Source organism: Oryzias latipes, chromosome 3, assembly GCF_053564925.1.
Source record: "Oryzias latipes strain Hd-rR chromosome 3, Olatipes_Hd-rR_3.1".
In the NCBI taxonomy this organism is placed as follows: Eukaryota; Metazoa; Chordata; class Actinopteri; order Beloniformes; family Adrianichthyidae; genus Oryzias; species Oryzias latipes.
Genome location: NC_136239.1, coordinates 23184719 through 23204731, shown reverse-complemented (window position 1 = coordinate 23204731; position 20013 = coordinate 23184719). Strand labels below are relative to the sequence as shown.

General features: G+C 38.3%; 1 long non-coding RNA gene across 1 annotated transcript; it reads left to right on the top strand.

Annotated features, from left to right (window-relative positions):
- The first annotated feature begins 782 nt into the window (after positions 1-782).
- LOC144991201 (uncharacterized) lies at positions 783-19749 on the top strand. Its single transcript, XR_013655157.1, has 5 exons — positions 783-918; positions 992-1054; positions 15352-15420; positions 18051-18109; positions 19632-19749. It is a non-coding gene; the product is annotated as an uncharacterized LOC144991201 (long non-coding RNA).
- The last annotated feature ends 264 nt before the right edge of the window (positions 19750-20013 follow it).

The window sequence follows — 20013 nt, the reverse complement described above, 5'->3', positions numbered from 1 at the left end:
TATATGTACTTTAAAATTTGAATAAAAGTATTCAGTAATATAAAGAAATGCCATTTACTCTTATAATAGATACTGTGCATATAACTACACCAATATGAACAAATTGGAGACAGTTAGACATAACTTAGCAGTATTCAAACCAGCAGGCCTATAGAGTAATGTTATATGTGAAAGTAGCAATGCTCTTAAATGTGTCATGTTCTGTATTTATTTTCCTTTCCATTTAGACACTGTTTGATTCCTATAATTTCTGATACCAAGGGATATTTGTACAAAAAATGATTGTGGCTAACATACTAATTAGTGAAGGAAATTGCCAGTGTTAACTAGTAGGCTAATGTGTGAGGATCCTGTCATGCCTGATTTACTCCGGTCCGTCTGGGGTGTGTCTCCCAGAGTCCCATGCGTCAGTTATTTTACATAGTCCCTGCTGCGTCTCCCGCCCACCCCCCTTCCCCTCTGGCTCCCAGAGTAGCGGCTTGTCCTTCCACCTCAGGGTTGAGTAATTCAACCAAAACTTTGGTGATCAAGCCCCATGTCCTCTCCTCCCATCGAGTCCTTGTAAAATTTGTATCAGAAATAATGTTATGTTTTTGTCATGACGAGCGTAAAGAATAGACCCAGACGCTGGAACCCGGAAGAAACACAGGTGAGTACGTGGTGGAATGAAAGAAGTTTTTAATATTGATTCTTGGTTTGTGGATTGTTCTTGGGGGAGTTGACGTCCTTGGAGGAACCTGCGGCGAGGATGGTTCGGTCCGGTGGCCCGTGGCGTCACTGGTGGGTCGGCAGAGGCTCGTGGTGTCTCTAGAGTTACGGCAGAGGCTCTAGGCGTGACAGGAGGGAATGCTGTGGCTTGGATCCGTGGGTGAAGAAGACTCAGGCGACCACTCGTGTTTATGGATTCCTGGGAACAAGGTAGAGAGCGAGACTTAGACCAAGGCTTAATAACGAGAGCTATGAACATGACAACAATACTATGCACCATCAGGGGCAACGGACTGGCGATGAATACTGGTCCAGGGGCTCCTTAAGAAGACAGGCAGGTGATGAGGTAAGTGGTCGCAGCCGAGTCGCATCAGGAACCAAGCAGAGAGGGGAGGAGTCTGACAGAGGCACCATGACAGTTTTTCTACTTTGAAAATTAAACTTTTCTAATTCACGGCGAAAATGAATGCATAACAAGATTGCCCAAACAAGAACAGGCGTTATTGTTTGGGCATGTCACCTTAAATATAACTTTTTTTTTGAAAGAATGACACAATTCTTTATGTACATCAGATGCAAATATGACAGAGGCGATGTTAACATTCTGATTGCTTCATGAATGTTTTAATTTTATTTGTTTATTAAATTTGTCCTGAATTATTAAATTTCCCATGTAGTCTCCCAACTACTGAGCCCAGGAACTGACATGGGTAAAATAATAAATAGTCTGTATCCAACAAAATAATATACCGTTCCCACGAAATAATATTTCGTTCCCTCGAAATAATATTACGTTCCCTCGAAATAATTAATTTGTGCGAACGAAATAAATATTCACATCATTAGTCATTCATAAACACAGATGTTAGCAATACTTGGATTCACAGCAGATACTTTCACATTTCTGTCTGTGTGTGTCTCATTACATTGCATGGAAGACACTGAGGATGTTTAGACATCATATTTATTTATTTTAAAAAGCACAACAGCATCGGTAATCATGTCTCCATGTCTGCGTTCATTCACATCCCGGTACGGTCTTTGTCCTGCTGCAAAAAAAGCTTTTCGTTGCTACCTCCGTGTGTCTGTGACCCACATTCGTTCAAGAGGGGAAAAAGAAAAACAAGAATTATTGATTTATTATTGTCTCTATGAAAATAAGAAAAATACCGTAATATTTAGGATACCCAAGCTTGCTGATTCCCAATACCGCAGCGATTCTCCGGACATAGCTCGAGCTACGTGCTACGAGCTCCGGCCTGCCGCCGAGCTCTTTTGCTTGTCATGCCGCCATTCGGGCTGCGGTATGGGATATTGTAGTTTAGGGTGAAATAGGAATAATAATATTCCGGACTTGTGTTTTATTAAAACACTCATTAGGAGTCACTTAACATCCAAATGGTACATGCTGCGCATCCCATCATGCATCACACATATCCCATAATATATCTCGACCAATCAACGTGTCCCTGTAACTGTGGTGCGTTCAAAGACAACAGGATGAATGTAAATTAAAATATTAATCCGTTCCCACGCATTAGATATTCCGTGGGAACGAAAAATTATTTTGTGGGAAAGCTTTATTTATTTATTTTACCCATGTCAGATCCCGGGCTCCGTACTTAACACTTAAATTTTTTTTTAGATTAAATGCTATTTTCCAATGAAATACGCTAGGAATTTAGTCTTTCTGAACATTTTACTTATCCAATTTTGGATGAGTAAAGTTTTATCAATTATTTTCATTCAATACCATGGTCCGGGTGAATACTCGATTCTGATTGGCTGCTGGGTGTGCATTAAAAAGTGAAAAGCGCACACCCCAAAAAGAAGTGCTAGACACATATCTTAAATCTTCTGTATCACTGCGCCGGCTTCTTTAAAACAACCTTTAACTTCATCATCTGGACAAAAACAAGCGGTAAAAGGAAAACTTTGTCTCTGAACTGATGCTGTATTCAACCCATCGGGGCAATCAGCTTATATATATCGCTTTATATCGCCGAATCTTGACTGCAGCAGTGATGCCGCAACACGTAACAAATAGTCCGCTTTTTGGGTAAAAAAAAGCGATCAAAATCGGAAAAAAAAACAAGAATTAAAGACTAAAAACTGGTTAATATTTATTTCTTTTGTAAGTGACCATGGTATAAGCGAGTTAATGGCCCTTCGAAGTGTGCACTATCACTTTTTTGACGCACTTCGCGGAAGCAACTGTCCTCCGCTTCGGACGGTTCAGGCTTCCACGGCGTGCATGGATGGTGATAATGGACACTTTGTCGGCCATTAACCATCACTTCTATTTCACAAAAGGGGTGGGGGTAGACATGTACAAGCAGGGTGCAACGGGCGGAGGAAGATTTCCGGTGTGATGTGTGACAATAGAGTGCCAGCAAGACTGAAAGGAATGGTGTCGAAAACTGGTAAGAGCAGCCATGTTGTTGGTTTGGGCTAGACTGTGAAAGAGGCAGGAGGTCGAGCTGAAGGTGGAAGACATGAAGATGTTGAGGTTCTCTTTGAAAGTGAAGAAGATGGATAGGATCAAGAATGAAACCATCAGATAAACAGCTCGTGTTAGATCTTTTGGAGGCTAACGCAGAGAGGGCAGAATGAAATAGTTTGGACATTCAGTGATTATGTTGGTAATAGAATACCAGGAAGTAGCCCCAGAAGGAAAACCAAAGATGAGCTTCATGGATGCAGTGAAGGTGCATGTAATCGTGGATGGCGTGAGTCAGGAAGGTACAATGGACAGTGTTAAATGAAGGCAGAGGACATACTGAGAAGGAAAATTCATTTATATTATGTTTTAGTACTACCTAGCAGTGTGAAGTGTCCCTGCTTGGAGGTCTTTTCAAATAAGAATTCCAGTTCCTTCTTGCTGTTTTGTCGTTTACCAGCATGTTTGCTGCACGATTCTGCAGGAGCCTGTGATCACATTTCAAATATGCATCATGAGTTTAACTAATTACAATGGCAGTCAACTAAATCATAAAATGAGTAGCTAATTTGGTATTTTAATGTTACCATCCCTTACCTGCATGGATTAAAACTAATGTTTCAACAGTTTTGCGTTAGTGGTCCAAAAACAAATGCTAGATAAGTTTATTAACATATAACAGCCACTGAGAAGGGTACGATGAAGAGGAAGCTCATTGGAAAAAATGAAAACCAGACTGAGGACATCATAGGGGGCCGGCTTTTACTCTGTCTACTCACTGCTAGGAAACCCAGCAAGTTAAGGACGAGGGGCTGTTACAGAGCAGCAGGCTGGGATTACGTAAGGCCTACAGGATTACACAAATAAATTGCAACAAAACTCGTATCCTGCTGTGCTCATAACATAACTCATTTAAATCTAACTAAAGTCAAAGCAAAGGGGAATGGTGTTGAGGGGGATTAAAAAGTTTTTTAACTATGAAACTGGAATTTAAATGCAACCGTTATGCCAACATCCATTCTGCTCCATTTTATTTTTTAAGTATTTTTAAAACGCAACAACAATTACAAGACACGATCATTTTGTCTGTTCTGTAGGTGAAGACTGCCATGAAGTGGGTTTGTTTTTATGTGATAAATGGTATTATAAAAATAAAAAGAGAAAAAAAGCAACTTTTTCTGCCTTCAAAGACGACAGAAATGTTCCAGGCTCAGAATGAGGTATTCACAGCACGGATAAAGCCATTCTTTCTTCTTCTAATCAAAATATACAGTAATGCATCATTTTCTCCCTGATAGTAATAGAACAATTAACTCAAATTATTTAAAGTTTTTCTTAATTACTTTTGGAGCCTGAAGCAGCTCATTTCTGCGCACGGAGGAAAACTTTGAATAACTCGGTCAAATTAGCTGATTTGTAATTCAAGCACTTATCGGCCAACTCTGAAGCAGTGCTTTATGGAGCATCCCGCTTTTTATCTGTATACACCTCCAGTGTGATCACAAGCCCCAGTGATATTTCTGCCAACACTCGTCCCTTAAATTAAAAAGAGCAGTGGGCGTGCATTTCTATAGACTTAGCCTAATACTCCTGATCTCAATGGAGCATTTATGGAGGATTTTATAACTCTAATTATCTTAGCTCAATACAGTACATCAACCTTCAGTGGTCCTTTGTATTCTCCATGTGTATTAAGCGGACAGATGCCTCTGGCATATTGCAAAGTGAAATATAGCAGTCTGCATATTTTAACTGTCACATAAACTTTATTTATTTTATTTTTTTTATTGCCAGATAACACCTGGGCAAGAGCAGCAGGAGGAGGAGCTCTGTCACAAAACCTGACATGTTTTATTCCTCAAGTATAGACGGACACATTATTAATGGTACACAAAGTGTGCCACATTTATAACACTAATAATTCTGAAGTCATAATGTGGCACAAAATACAAACTGATAAGCAAGTACAATAAATTTGACTTTAATACATAGTTTATGCTATTGAAAAAAACATACATAAAAAGGAACATGTGGTTGAAACAATAAGTTTACTCAAGGATTTAGTCTTTTTTTTGGGAGGTGGGATTGTCAAAGGTTCTGATCTGATCTCATTAAATATGACAGTAACTGTTTGCCTTACATCCAGCTTTTTTCCCAAACATCAGGGTCTCCTATAAAACTTTTTAACTTGTCTAAAGGCCCGTACACACCGGGACGAATATTCGCCAGCCGTCATTCGCCAGCGTTTTTCAACACGTTTTTTGTGTTCACACCCAGGCGATTTTCGCTGACGATGAGCCGAGCGAACATGCAATTTCATTCCCTGACATTAGATGGCGCTTAATGTAAAACAGAAATACCCCTGTACACAAGGTGGCGCTGCGCAACTTTACGCTTCTTAAACTCGCTTTTCACTCAGAAGAAGAGAGCAAGTATTTACGCGATTGTCAGAATCATACAAAGAAAACATGGATATTTCCAGCACCAGTAACTCTAGCTCCAGTTCCAGTGATGAAGAAATTATTGTTCTGTTGAATGGTGAAAGACGCCGGAAAAGACGTCGATTTTGGGTACATCCCACAGTTACGAGATGAGAAGAACATGGGGAGTTTTATTGACTGATACAAGAGCTGAAAATGTATCATGACGAACGTTAGAATGTCCGTCAGTGAGTGCATCTTCTTCGTCTTATTTCTTCGCGTCACTGTGGACGCTACTTGGCGTATATCTTCTTCGCCGTGACGTATGTGTGCTCAGCAAGACAGTTTTGTGTTTGAGCGCCCCCAAGTTGTGTTTTACTGTAACTTCAGAAGCTCCAGACATGTGTGCAAAAGCGCCATTCTCATTGGTCGTATAGTTTTTGACGCGGTGCGTCAAACCAAAAAAACGAACCCGAGGCGTTTTTTAAAAAATGACCCTTTTACGCGTGGCGTTTTTCGCATCGGTGTGCACACTCACATTGGTGCCCTTTGTTTAGTCACAAGGCGTTTAACGTCTGCGAATATCGCGCGCGAAATTCGTCCCGGTGTGTACGGGCCTTTATTATCTTATTTTATCTAAATGACATCCGTCTGTATGATAAAGTAAATCATTTTTAAGTGTGGAAAAAAAGGGAACTAAAACAATAAACAGTTTATGGAACAAAAATGAGAACGAAAAAATTAAATGCATCTCCCTATATGATATATTTTGTATAGGTTGTGTTATTCAGCAACGTAACAAGAGATATATATAAAGGGATGTAAATGTAAAATGTTTTGAATGAGCAAACTTTTGAATGAGTACTTTTGAATGAGCAAAAATAAATCCATAATTTTAAACAATTTAATTTGAATGGCAGGAGGCAGAAAGACACCAAACTAACCAAAAAAAAAAAAAAACACTTTTCAAAAGAATGTTATGTTAACTAAAATATTTTTGTTTCAAATAAGTTTAATCAACAGGATTTCTGGCTTCCATGGGTTTTTTACTACAGATAATGAGACAAATGTAGTTCCTTTTGGGGGGTGGCTTCTACATTAAAACCACATTAAGGACCCACTCTGATGAAAATGGTGTTGTAACCCTTGTGCTATCCTAGCCACTTTAACATTGGGAGTTGGGTCATATAGACCCACTAGACAGTGCGCTGAACCTATTTTCTTCAATGATTTGTGATCTTCACTGGTGTCCATGGATTACATGAAATCTTTCTACCTTTTTCCACCTTTGTCATGTTAGGGAGAACACGTCAATGTAAGGGTGGGGTCATCTAAGATAGCACAAGGGTTAAACATGTATTTATAGCATTTTTTTCTGATTTTTCTGACAAATATATAGAGAAAATTAAGATTAAAACTCCCTTTCTGCGTATTTCTTTTTTCAGATAACTGTAAATTGGGAGTAGAATAAATAAATGCCATTGGAAAAAGCTTGTGTTAGTGACCTAGGCACCACAGTCGACGGGCCACAAGCTCCCTGCTTTGTTCCATTCTGATGCATCCACTTCCAGACAAATAGATCACTGTATGTCTTTGTTTTCCTCATCTGAGCTGACATCTGACACAGAACTGTACGATTGGATAGTTCCAATGTTGCTTGCTATTTTTGTTGCCCTGGTAATGTAAGGTTGGGTTTGTGAGGGACTGTAAATTAGCAGGAAATAATATAAACAGATGGGTGATGGGAAGTGGGGGCAGGCTTACACCGTGCCAAAAGTCCCGCCCACTACTCCTAGGCTGATTTCTGATGAACTACTGCAGCTCTGCAGAAACTGTCTCAGAAAACTACACATTTTTTTTAAATTTGGGCTAAAAATGGCACAATCATAATGAAACGCTTTTCCAATAGACAAGACAGGTTCTTGCATAGAACATCAATCAAAATTCAAACCCTCCATCATGGCCAAAAAGTTGTCCAAAACGGTGAGGGGAAAAATTGTTAGAACATTTATTTGGATTAGAAGTTTGGTTGAATAAAAGTATGCATATACGAAAAAATTAAAGGTATATTATTTTAGTGAATGTAGTGTGTAAAAAAAAAAAAAAGAAAAGTGACTGTCATCTGTTTGACCCTGGCCCCCAAATTTTTAAGTACACCCCTGCCACTCAGGCAATCTTAAACCAAAAACACTGTTATTACATTTGTACCACTGCTTTGCGTTGAACACCACAAGTTGTACTCAGAGCTCGTGGATTCTCTGTTACCAAGTTCATGCAGAGCAAGCACAGTTAGATTTAAAGGGATTCCTGATGTACTGTTTGAATGTGTAAAGTTAAATTCAATAACCTTTGTGTTTCTAGGCTAAAAAACAAAACAAAAAAAACATACTGTCCATGAAGAAAAGGATAAGAGTAGAGTCAAGTTTCCTCTGCTAAGACAGAAGCGCATGCTTTGTCGCTTTCCAGTTGACTATTGGCCTACTTTAATCATAGTTTTAGCTCTTTTGCTTCTGTTATAAGAAAATATGTCTGAGTATTTTATTTAAAAATAAAATGTGTTGGCAACCGTTCATGAGACCATTCTAAAAAATATCCTCATAACTTACTTAAAGTAAATTCCTCTTAATGATGCAAACCCCTAATTTATCTTAACTTTACATGCTTGTAAAAGTTCAATGGTTGTTTTTTTTTTTCTATACGTGCATATTAACAAGAAAGGTGATGAGCTGTTCCCCCAGAAACTTGAGCATGAAACATGTAAAGGCAAGTTTTTGCCACAGACCGAGCTGTTAATGTTCTGCAAAGAACGTGCAAATTGCTTAAACAAGTTGAAGTGTGGGTAGAAAACACTTCTGGTACTTAGAACCAGTGATGGAACAAATTTGGTCAAATTGGTAAAGTGCCCAAAGGGAGGAGGGAGATGTTCCACGAAAAACCAATTCCAAGCTTGGGTGAGCTCAGGATTGTTTGGAAACTCTCCAATCTGAGGGTCTGCATTGAATTGTGTGTCAGGCAGAGACTGTTAAATAAGATTAGAATAAGGGACCAAAAGAAAAAAAGAAAAGCAGCACAGGTAGCTCACAGGATGGCTGCATAATGTTGAGTTATAGCTTGATCCATACATTTGCAGCAACAGTATTAAAAAAATTACACGAGCCAACACGTAAACTCAACGGACATAAAATGTGTTTTTTTTATTGTAGATTGTAAACTCTGTTTGGAACAAGTACTATCTCCTGCTTTGATTTCATTTTTTTTTTTGTCATGTCGCACCAATTAGACTTTGCCTACTCCTAGAGGAGCTGAGAAGCTGACAATGGATACGTCATGGGATGATATGATCAAAGGAGATAGAGAAACAGAGAAGAGGAAAAAATAAACTTCTTCAGTTTCTTATTTATTAGACTTTCAGTAGAGTTGTTTTACAGCATGTAAAAGCAGCCTCCACTAAAAAACAAAAACAAAAAAAAAAAAATCTGCTGAAATAGTAAGAAAGCAGAACGGAGGTCCTCGGATAAAATGAACAGACATCAACGGCTTATGATGAGTGACGGAGAGGTTTCAAGGCCTTCAAAAGCCATGGTTGTTTATCTTTTGTTCAGGTTCAGCATGATATGTCCTCTGTTTTTGTTGAAAAAATAAAAAACCTCAAGGGTGGATGAACATTTAATTTTAAACCTTGCAGTTTGAACCAACACTATGCGGTGACAGTTGAGGATCGCATGACAACAACATTTGAACAAAGGGAAAATGGCAGGAATCAGACACATTTTTGAAGAGCCACTCCAATGAAAATTGTGTTTTCAACATGTTCTTGTAGCATTTTTCATGATAAAGAACACATATAAAGAAAATTAAGATTAAAACCTTTTCTGAGTATTTCTTTATCATGATGAATCAGGAGTATTGCAGCTTGAAAAGGTTTGTAGTTGTTAAAAACAAACAACAATCTGCGGTTCACAAGCTCTCTGCTCCGCTCCATTCTAGTGCATCCACTTGCAGTCGATCCATGTATGTCTTTGTGACAGTCTTCATTTTTCTCATCTGAGCTGGCATCTGGCTCAGAATTGTACAGCTGGATAGCTTCAAGATTGCTCACCATTTTTATTGCATCAGTTATGAAAGCTAACGGGAGAGAGTGTTAACAAAGGATTGATGGGAAATTAAAGCAGTGCCGCCCACAATGCAGAGGCAAATTTCTCAACTCCCGCCACTCTGCAGAAACTATGTCCTAGAAAATGACACAGGTTTTGATATGCCAAACAAGGTAATTATCATGACTAAAAGATGTCTGGAAAGTAATTGAAAAGAAATCAAAAGATGATTGGAGTGGGACTTTAAGGTGTTTTATTATTTGGTTATCACAAAAGTGAACCGTACCTGTTGAAATCTGCTCATCTGTTTAAAAAATTAAACAAGTGCAGAGGGAAAAATTTTCATCTATGCAATAAAGTATTTATAGGATCATTTTTTGACCTTGCTTGCAATCACTTCCTGTTGTTGATTACTAAACTTATTGATTACATGTGGTTTAATCAAACAACCAATCGCAAAAATAAAGTAGGACTATTGATGCATGACCAAACCATAACTCATTCACACTAAACTTCATTCCTTTTAAAAATAAACATTTAAAAAATAACTACATTGGCTCATATTGTGTGCCGTGCAATGGACTGGTGACTTGTCCAGGGTGTACCACGCATTTGCCCATTAATAGCCTGAACAGGCTCCCCGTGATCCCAACAAGAATATAACAGGTTCAGAAAATGGATGGATGGATGGATGGATGGATGGATGGATGGATGGAAGGATGGATGGATGGATGGATGGGCTCATATAGTGATCCTGTTAATAAAAATTTCTGCCATTTCCTTTAAAGGGGACACAAAAAAAAAACTGGTTGGCACTTGTCAGTTTCACAATGATTTGTTGTTTGTCCACTTCATTTTGTCATTACTTGGTTTTACTTTTGATTTACAGGTAAACATCAATGACTGCTAAATAAAATACACTGTAAAGTATTTCATAATCTTGAAACATAGCAAATATCCAGTTAAGATTGGTGGCTTAATGCTGCACCGCTGTTAAATCAATTTTTTTTTTCATGGCTGAAAAGGGTTTCCTTAATCTTTAAACCAAGTTCCAAATGAAGCCTACTGAAACTTTTCCTGATGGATTTGAAGGCAATATTAGTTTTGGTTCCTGTGAAGTGTGTTTATTGCTAAATTCTAGAATGTGGATCTGAACGGCCCCCTATCTTCTAATCTTTCTCAACTTAGTGCTTTTTGACTGAGACAGATGGGGAAGGTAAATCAAGGCAGCTGAGTAGAGAGCACTGCTGACAGCACATTAGAGCCTCTCTCAATGAACTGTCACAAGTGCACAGTGAAAGTAAAGTTTGATCATACGTGGCTGCTGTCCTGTCAGACATCCTTTAAAAGCAAATGGGCCCTAAGTGCTGCGGAGCTCTGAATGAGATGACAGTTGCAGTCGGTGTAAAGAGGGGGCTTTGGCACTCTATCCTCTATCTTGCATACGGACAATGAGGTGAGAAGGACTCTGGCTGCGTCTCTGGCCAGCATGCTTGTGGTAAAAACATCTGACATTGTCAGTCCTCCACATCATCAATTGAGCCATTACAAACGCAGCCAGACTTGCAGCTTTCAGACTTCGGTCGTTATTTTGCGCTTGAACTTCACATCTATGCACAACATGCAGACTTTCATACCGACAAGGAAACTCTCGTTGCCATTATTTGTTAGAATGAATGATCATCAATGAGTCTCTGCATTATTAATTCAGGTGCTCTTTGCTTAAAATTGCAACACTGGTTGCTCCTATTTGTCTGAAAATGGTAACTGTGCTCAGCAAGTAAGCTGCTCCACCTTGAATGAGCCCTTTTTAAATATTGTATTGTCATCTGTTTTACAGTTTTTACCCCAGATGCCAGTAGTCAGATCTGCCCAACTTACAAACAGCCCCAATCAGTGATCGGGCTATGAAAAGTCTTAAAAGATCAACTCCAATGAAAATTTGTTTTTGGTGTTTTTAACATGTTCTTGTGGATTTTTTCTCATAATGGAGGACATGTATAAAGAAAATGTAAATTGAAATTGCATTTTTGAGTATTTCTTTATTTAAATCGTTGTGAATCAGATACAGACGAGAAGGCACCGTTTGAAAACGCTTGTAGGCGCTACAGTCGGTCCTCACTCCACTCCAATCGGGCGCAAAACTCCACAGCTGGATAGCTTTAATACTGCTCACCATTTTTGTTGCACTGGTCATGGTAGGTTGAGGTTAGGAGTGGCTGTAAGCTAGCGGGAAAGAATGTAAACAGATGGGTGACAATAAGGAGTAGGGACAGGCTTACTCCACACAAACAGTCCAGCCCACAACACAGAAGCAATTTTCCAATAAACCACAGCTGCTCTGCAGAAACTGTCCTAGAAAACTACACAGTTCTTTTATTATTATTATTTTGGCCAAAAACTACATAATCATAGCTAAAAAAAACACTGGGAATGCTTTCATGAAAGATCAAAAGATGATTGGAGTGGGGCTTTAAGACCTAATTTTCCTTTTCTGTTTTCTTTTTATGGCTAACCAATTTTGTCGTTTTTCATTATCATAGAAGGTAATCCAGTGAGTTTATTTTAAATAAAAAAGCATAAACATCAGACTGTCATTTTTGCTATTCATACTATGCTGCCAAGCTGTCAGGAAGCGGTGGATGATGGAACCAAAATGTTCTAGAGCAGGCTGGTGGTAGAAGCATAATCTTGACAAAACCATGAACTAAGGGAGCAGTGCAGATGATCTGAGCCTAGTGAACTGAGACCAGATGCTCAGATGAGGATGATTTACTGAAATGAAGATAACTATAGATAGTTAACAACCTGAACCTGGTGTGACTGACGAGGCGAAAACACAAAAACCAAACACTACCAAAAGGTCACATAAATTTAGACACAAATGACAAAATATCATCAGTGAGATAGATACAAACAATAATAAGATCCAAAAAAAAAGAACACCTGAAGTTCTTCTTGACCTTATATGAAGATTATTGTTGCTAAGGTTAGCATTTAACTTAAAGGTTTGGTTGTAAAATGTTTTTGTTAAAAAAAAAAGTCTATTTCAACTGCAGAAAAAAGGAATTGATGCAACAAGAATTGGTGAAGACCCTCATGTTTGTTTGATGATTAACTGAAGAGGTTCCTGGACCATCAGTGGATACAACCTTGTTATTCTGTCTAAACCTGCACTTCTACACCACATGCTACTTAACTCTTCCATTAGTTTGCGTGTCAGGGCCTGTGCCCACTGTTTAGCCTGGCGCAGAGGTACTTTTAGCCGTTGGAATTTGGTCTCCCACATATTTGAAAACCCACTTTCCTTCACTTCCCAGTAGGCCAACATACCTTACATGTGATGCAAAGGAACAATTTTATAAGTGCCCTGACGGAGAGGGAAAACACACAAACAAAGAAAAACTCTGACTTAGATTGAACTTTGTTGTTTCTCTACAATTTGTTTGGCAGGTGGTAGTGGGAGAATGGCCTGTTTTTCTCCAAGTGGAATGGTTTACACACTTAAAACATTTACTGGGTGGGTGAGTAAAACATGCGCATTGAATGTGGTATCATCATGATGGCATTAAAAATGTAAACACTTCTAGAATCCCAGTGTGGGGGCTTTTATTGTACACTGGCACTTTCAGTAATGACCATTTAAGGACTTTTTGGTCCCCATGGGAGCTTTTCCTTAACAAAGATGGAAGCTGAGCAAAGGGCCAAAACAAAGACAAGGCCTTTTAAAAAAAAAACTAAATTCTCCTTTAATGTCACTGTTTCTCAGACTGGCATCATTTTGTATCTAAAAGTGGGTCTGAATCAGGAGGTTCAGCCATTTAGAGCAATTCAGCTACGTGAAAGTAGAGTCTGACAGGTCTTCTTTTAGTGACAGATGCCATTAGTACCTGGAAAACGTGATCCTCACACTTATTTTACCTGCTTCAACCACAGCAAATGAACTGCCGGAAAAGAAGAACTCACTTTTTGCTTCTAAGTGTTTTTGTTACATCAGTATTATCTGAAATCTTTATACACAGATGTTTTTTACTTTATATATTTTTTGGCTAGATGGCAATTGCTTCAGTTTTCCAACAAAACTATGTAATTGTTTGTATAATTCTATCCTCATTTGCTGGATCCCAGAAGAACATTTCTCATAGTTTAAACCAACGTTATGAACTCAAAGCCTCCGAACAGGAAGTCTGGAAAAACCTCCAACAACTCTTGGTTAGCACAGCTCAGAATATTATGACAGGCCAGGTTTAATCAGAGAATCAGCCAGTTCATTTTCTCAGTGTCAACATGAAACCTTGTCAAAAAATGAATTCTGTTTTTCTCTCAGGAGATAAGTAGGCTCCAGTGCACTGGGCGCATTCAGAAAAAAAAAAAAAAAACTTGCAGGTTACAACGCAGCGACTTGCATGTTTTCTTTTTTTGCTTTTCCCTCCATCCTCCCCCTCTCCTTTTTTGTGAAAACCACCCAAGAAGAGATTAATCATGAAGGGAAAACTCAACTTCACCCTCTTGCTGCAGGTCACAGTTCTTATTTCGTGTGGAATTGGCTTTCGGAAAGCAGAAGGCCTGCCCGGGGGGCAGGGACCTGATATGAGAGGAATTTGAGAATGAAGCAGAGGGGATTGATTAGCCCACTTCATATCCCACACTCCGTAAGCACAGTCCAGCTGCAATCTAACACACCGCTGAGCTGAATAGACAAGAGAAATTGGATTCCTTCCTAATATTTAACCTTCAAGTCAGCTCTAACAACTGTTGATGGGTTGCTTTCCCAGGTAGTTACAAGGCGAGTTTTTTTTTTCTTACGTGTTATGTGGTGAGGGAATAGCAAATGGGTGGAATGTGAAGACTTTTTTTGTAGGTTATTCAATTACAATGATGCAAAGAGCAGCTAGGCCAGTGAAGCACATCATCTGCATGCCTCCGCACTAAGGGATTTAATTTTACACCTCCACTTGTCTGAACAGCCCCGCTTGAGTGTGTGTGGGTGGGCACACACACGTGTGCAGCACTTGCACACACGTGCACACAAGCAGGTGCATGAAGGGGCTGCATGTGCATGCACAAAGTGCAATTAATGCCACGGAAGTTGAGTGTACATCTAATGGATGGATCATATGGAGCTTGAATGACTTGCTTTGATGTTGGTTTTTCAGAACAGACCTATATTAAACTGAGAGCAAAAGGCACTTGGGAGAAAAAAATGCTTTCATTTGTGTTTTTTTACGTCTTTTCATGAGCAGATGTTCCAACAAAGAGCAGCCGCATCATTTCCTTTTCTTTAGATCTGAGGGGTGGCTTTCATTAGGATTGCCAGCTTCCTTGATTTGCACTCAAATATGGATAATTGTAAAAAAAAAGTATTGGATAAATGGTACACCTCAGGGACTCTATAGCCATATTAGACACAAATTAATTTTAAAGACTTCACATATGGGCTAGCTTGATCAAATGCACACAGCATCTTTAGCGCCAGTCTTGGGGAAGTGTTGATAAGAGAACAGGATGTCATCAGACTCTTTTTCTCAAGTCATTAAGCCATACAGTTTATTCCAAGCAAAGTGTGGCCCATTTGAATGAGCACATTAGCAAATGTCTTATTATAATTGAGTGCTTGAGTTGCAGAATTGCAGAATTGGCTTCATTAGTGGAGTCACACATTTTTTATTAGCACCTTATTCTGTTCCAGGGCTGGAAGCAGTATTGCCTGGCGACATGCAGCTTTCTCCCCCCTCTTCTCTGCACACAAAAGAGAAATGTAAGTACTGAACTTTCATGATTGTTGAAATTATAAGACATCACATTATGGACATGAAAGTAAATTGAGTTGATTTTTACATTCTCATAAAAAATTGGCTCACATCTTCCAGCATACTTAAGGCACAGGGAAGAAATTCAATAAAGATGTCTGGTACACATCTATAGATAAATGATGATTCACATTAAATTACACTGAGAACTCTGTTTATTTATTTTTTTATTATTATTATTTTTTTACTTTTTAGCAGTTTGACCAATTAGTCAATGCTGTATTTTTAAATGATCAAGAGGCACCTTATTTCCTTCCGGGGATCAATTAAGTCTTATCTTATCTTTAATAATGAATGCAAACGAGAGAAGAAAGATGCATGAGAAGGCTTTTGTTGAGCTAATTCGGAAAGAAATAAGAAATAATTTAAGCTTTATTTACTCAACATCTTTTTCTCTGAAAGCTGGGTTATTGCGGGACACACAAAAGGTGGTGAAAAATTCACATATTTCTTGAACTGTGACCTATCATCTTTCAAATAACAGAACTCAGACAAAATAATTCTCTAGAGAGTAAATGCAGGGCTGATAAAAAGTGAACACAACTGGAATTAATTGGGAGAATAATAACTAATCCTGACTTTGCCTGAAGAGGGTCTTTCATCTGAAAAATACTCTGCAAACTTGGTACTTTTGCTAAGGTAACACAAAGCTGCAAATGATGCGCCTGGCTCAGCCCCAGGGGCCAAGCGTGACGACAAAAAAACCCACTTGTTTAGGAACTGCATAACCAGTTACCAGCAACGGGCTTGTGACTGTGCCCAACCTCACCAAGAAACCTGCCCCATTTGCATTCTGCCTCCCCAGACACCAGCAGATGCAGTCGAGAGGGATCCAGCATCCCAGAGACGCTACTGAAGCGCGCACATAAATTAGTCCTTTCATTCTCCTTCTCTTCCCACCTCCCTTTCATATTCCTGTCCCACTCCTGCTCCCTAACCCTTCTTACAATTCAATATGAGGAGATACTCTGACCCAACTTTTAAAACAAAAATCCATTCCTAGTTGCAGCCTTTGTTTACCTTCCTAATCCAGATAGTGACCTGATGTATCAACTTTTAATACTTTCACCTGTTTCAGTGGAATGACTGAACAATAGTGTTTACTAAAGGTCACTACAAATCAAAAATTGCTAAAAGCTGTATTATTGAATTCATCACATTTACATTTGTGGAAACATAACTGTCCTACACTTAGTTCACATTAAGGAATAAAAATGTTGGTAAATTTGCAAAGCTGTTCTTGTGATTGTTAAATTAAATCTGCCTAACTAAATATGCTATGGGTTTTGCCATAATTTTTTCAATTGAAAGTGTTTTTTGACTACACTTGTGTACTCCATTTACTAAAAAAACTGGCTTTAAAGAGAAGGAATTATTGCATTAACAGTTGAGATTGGGCAAGTTAGTTGAGATAGTTAAGCAGGTCATATTCCCTTCCCAAGACTGGTCTTTTTAGAGTTGTTTTACACTTCATAGCAATTTGTAATCGCTCGGGTTGTGTTGGTTTCAAGGCCATTGAAAGGAAATTGCCCCAATTGCTGCAAAATTTGACTCAAGCTTATTACATCATCCGCGAATAGAATTTTACGGCCGTTGTGCAACTGCATGCATGTCGCACCATTTAACCTGAACTGTTTTGGGTGATCAGAAGATGCCATGGCAGAGTAAAGTCGATCCAAACAATTGTCGTTTCCACATCTCGGGATTTCAAAGATAAGACATTATTTCAATTTGACACAGTTTAAAAAAAAAAAAAGATTTTTTTTTTCCACTGCATAGGCCTATTTACTTTCTAATGCAACTATAACATCAGCCATGTAAGGTATGGCGCAGGTGGTAAATACTTTCCAATTTAACCTTTTTTTAAAGTACAGTTATTGGTACCTTGAAGTTCCTCAAATACAAAAGAAAAACCCTGATGAACCACCTGCTATATATAAGCATCTTGGGAAAAACTTTGCATATGAAAAAAAAGCTTTAGATATAAAAACTGAATATCAGAGATGCCTGTACATCCCTTTAAAAAAAGTACCAAAACACTGGAGACAATCGCATCATCGGGTTTGAAAAGTATAAATGCCAGTTAATCTCAGTTCTTGTGGAGAGTCACATGTGAAACCGGCCAACCTTAGTGTGAACTAGACTGCACGATTATGCAGGGATGCAGTACGAGTGATGCAATGACCATTTGCTATTAAGTCGAAACCAGCCCAAATGGAATAATACTACTGATCCATCTAACGCAAGAAAGATTAAAAAAAGGACAAACCGCTTCATTCTGAGAGGCACTCTCTGAGTTGCTTCATAATTTTTTGCAGCAACAAATGTGATCATTAATTTACTTTTCCTTGACAAAACTTCATATAACCATGACACTATTTTTTTCTTTGTCTAATTAAATATAATTCCAAAGGTCTTTAAATCCAACTTCATCCAAATGTACAATCTAATTTTTCATTTGCTTTTCTAGATGATATAAGACATCAACTCAATAATTTATTTAATTACTCTCCCCATTCATTTTCTGTTATCTATAATTGATCTCTTCAGTTGAAATTCTGTTGTTCTTCGTACTCAGCCAGTCTGTGAAGAGCCTGCGTGACATCACTGTGAACATGGCTCACACCTCAGCATGCTGTAAGCAAAAGCACACACACACACACGCTGAACTTACTGACCTTTTGCTTAGTAATTAAAATCTTGCACTCTTTGTCTTTTTTTACATGATCTACTTCTGTATTAACTCATTAAAAGGTTTTTCTTTTCTCTCCCAGGTAGTGATCCAAGTTAATAAGAGAATAATTAAAATGTAAAAACAAATAAACCTTTTCACAACAACATACCATTTATGACACTTCAGTTATGAAATTTAAGTTTGACTCGTTTCTTGTACATTAGGAGCCAGTTTAAAAACTGCAGAAAGACTTCAACATGTTTTCATTTGATAAAATTTTGCGTAAGCAACATTGGTGCACGTTTCAGTTTCAGTCTTGGCAATAAAATTAAATGCATTTGTTTAGTATTGGAGCGCAATTGAGCATACATTGCCACTAATGCTTTCATGTTTAACGTAAAAGTCACAATTCAGCAATTCAATGGACAATAATTGACTTACGCCAAAGTTTAGATTTTGTCCCTCTATTTATTGTACGGAATCATTTCTAAACAAAATACATCAAAGAACCAAGCTTTGATGTTTTATAATGCTTTACTGGTAAGATGAGCCACTTTACCAGTAATAAATAAAACAGCTAACAGCAAGTTAGAAGTCACAGTATTATCATCTAGCGTTATCCCAAATAAGGCTGTCCTGGAGTATGCTCACAGTTTGTTCAACTTTAAAAAGTAGCACAAATTTACATTGCACTTTAACTGTTTTCCCGTTTTTGCCCAATATGTGAAATTATGTAGCCTGAACTTTTTTTTTCCATTCTATCAATGTAATCTAATGTAATTTAGTTGCTATAGTGGAGATCAGCTGACTGGTATCACCATACAAATGAACTCAAATGAGTTCTATAATTCTGTAACACACTGACGAAATGGTCCATCTATGTTTGCTGCTTAAGCTGTTTAAGAATTGTGAGCGGGTCCCTGAATATCATGTGTGATACAGCAACTCTATTTCCCAAACGGACAGCTTCACCCACCGCATGGGTCATTACGTTTTCCCAAATCTTTTACAAGCAAGTCACTTTGGCAGACAGCAAGAAATGTGAACTAAGTTAGTGGTATATGTTACAAGCTCACTCAGAAAAGAAAAGTTGCTAGCTTGTTGACAAATCTTTTTATTTTATTTTGTCCTTTTCTAAAAGGAGTACTTGCTTAAAGATGCTGCTAAATGAAGGTCTTTAACTTTTAAAACTGCTAAAAAGGTTATCAATTATTAAATTAAAAATACATTTTTATTGTAAAAAATAAGTTCACAGATCGAGAAATAACTTTTACAATCTGACCCAAAACCTACCTGGTCAAACCTGAAAAAACGTATCAAGTTTAATGATTTGGATGAAAGTTGATTGCAGTCCATGAACTCTAGTGCTTTAGAAGCTGTAAATGCTACTACCTGCTGGTTTGAGATTAGATGGACGTTCTCCCATGTTTTATTTTTTTTTTCTGTGAATGAGGTGGTTTTTAATGCTCAATCCTTGTTCTCCAGGTAGAACCCAGGCTTTCTTAGATCACACACTGGCAGGACCCTCCAGTGAGTCATAGCTGTATTAAGACATCTCCTAGACTCTGGCTGTCAACGCGTTCATCACAGCTGTCAGAGAGAGTAATGTGATTGGAATCATACAAATGAACATCGTCTCTAATTACAAGCTGGTGGTGTGAGCAGACATTCTTGTGACCCCCCCCCCCCGACCTACTAACAAACCTCTGGATCAGAGAAAGTGTTATCAAATCAGACACCAAATCCTCAATTTGTGTAGAGAAAGCGTGAAAAAATGTTAAAATCAAATATTTTATAAGTTGATCTTGACAAAAATATAAAAGTGTTGGTTGTATATACACAGTGGTGTCAAAACCTTCACAACATC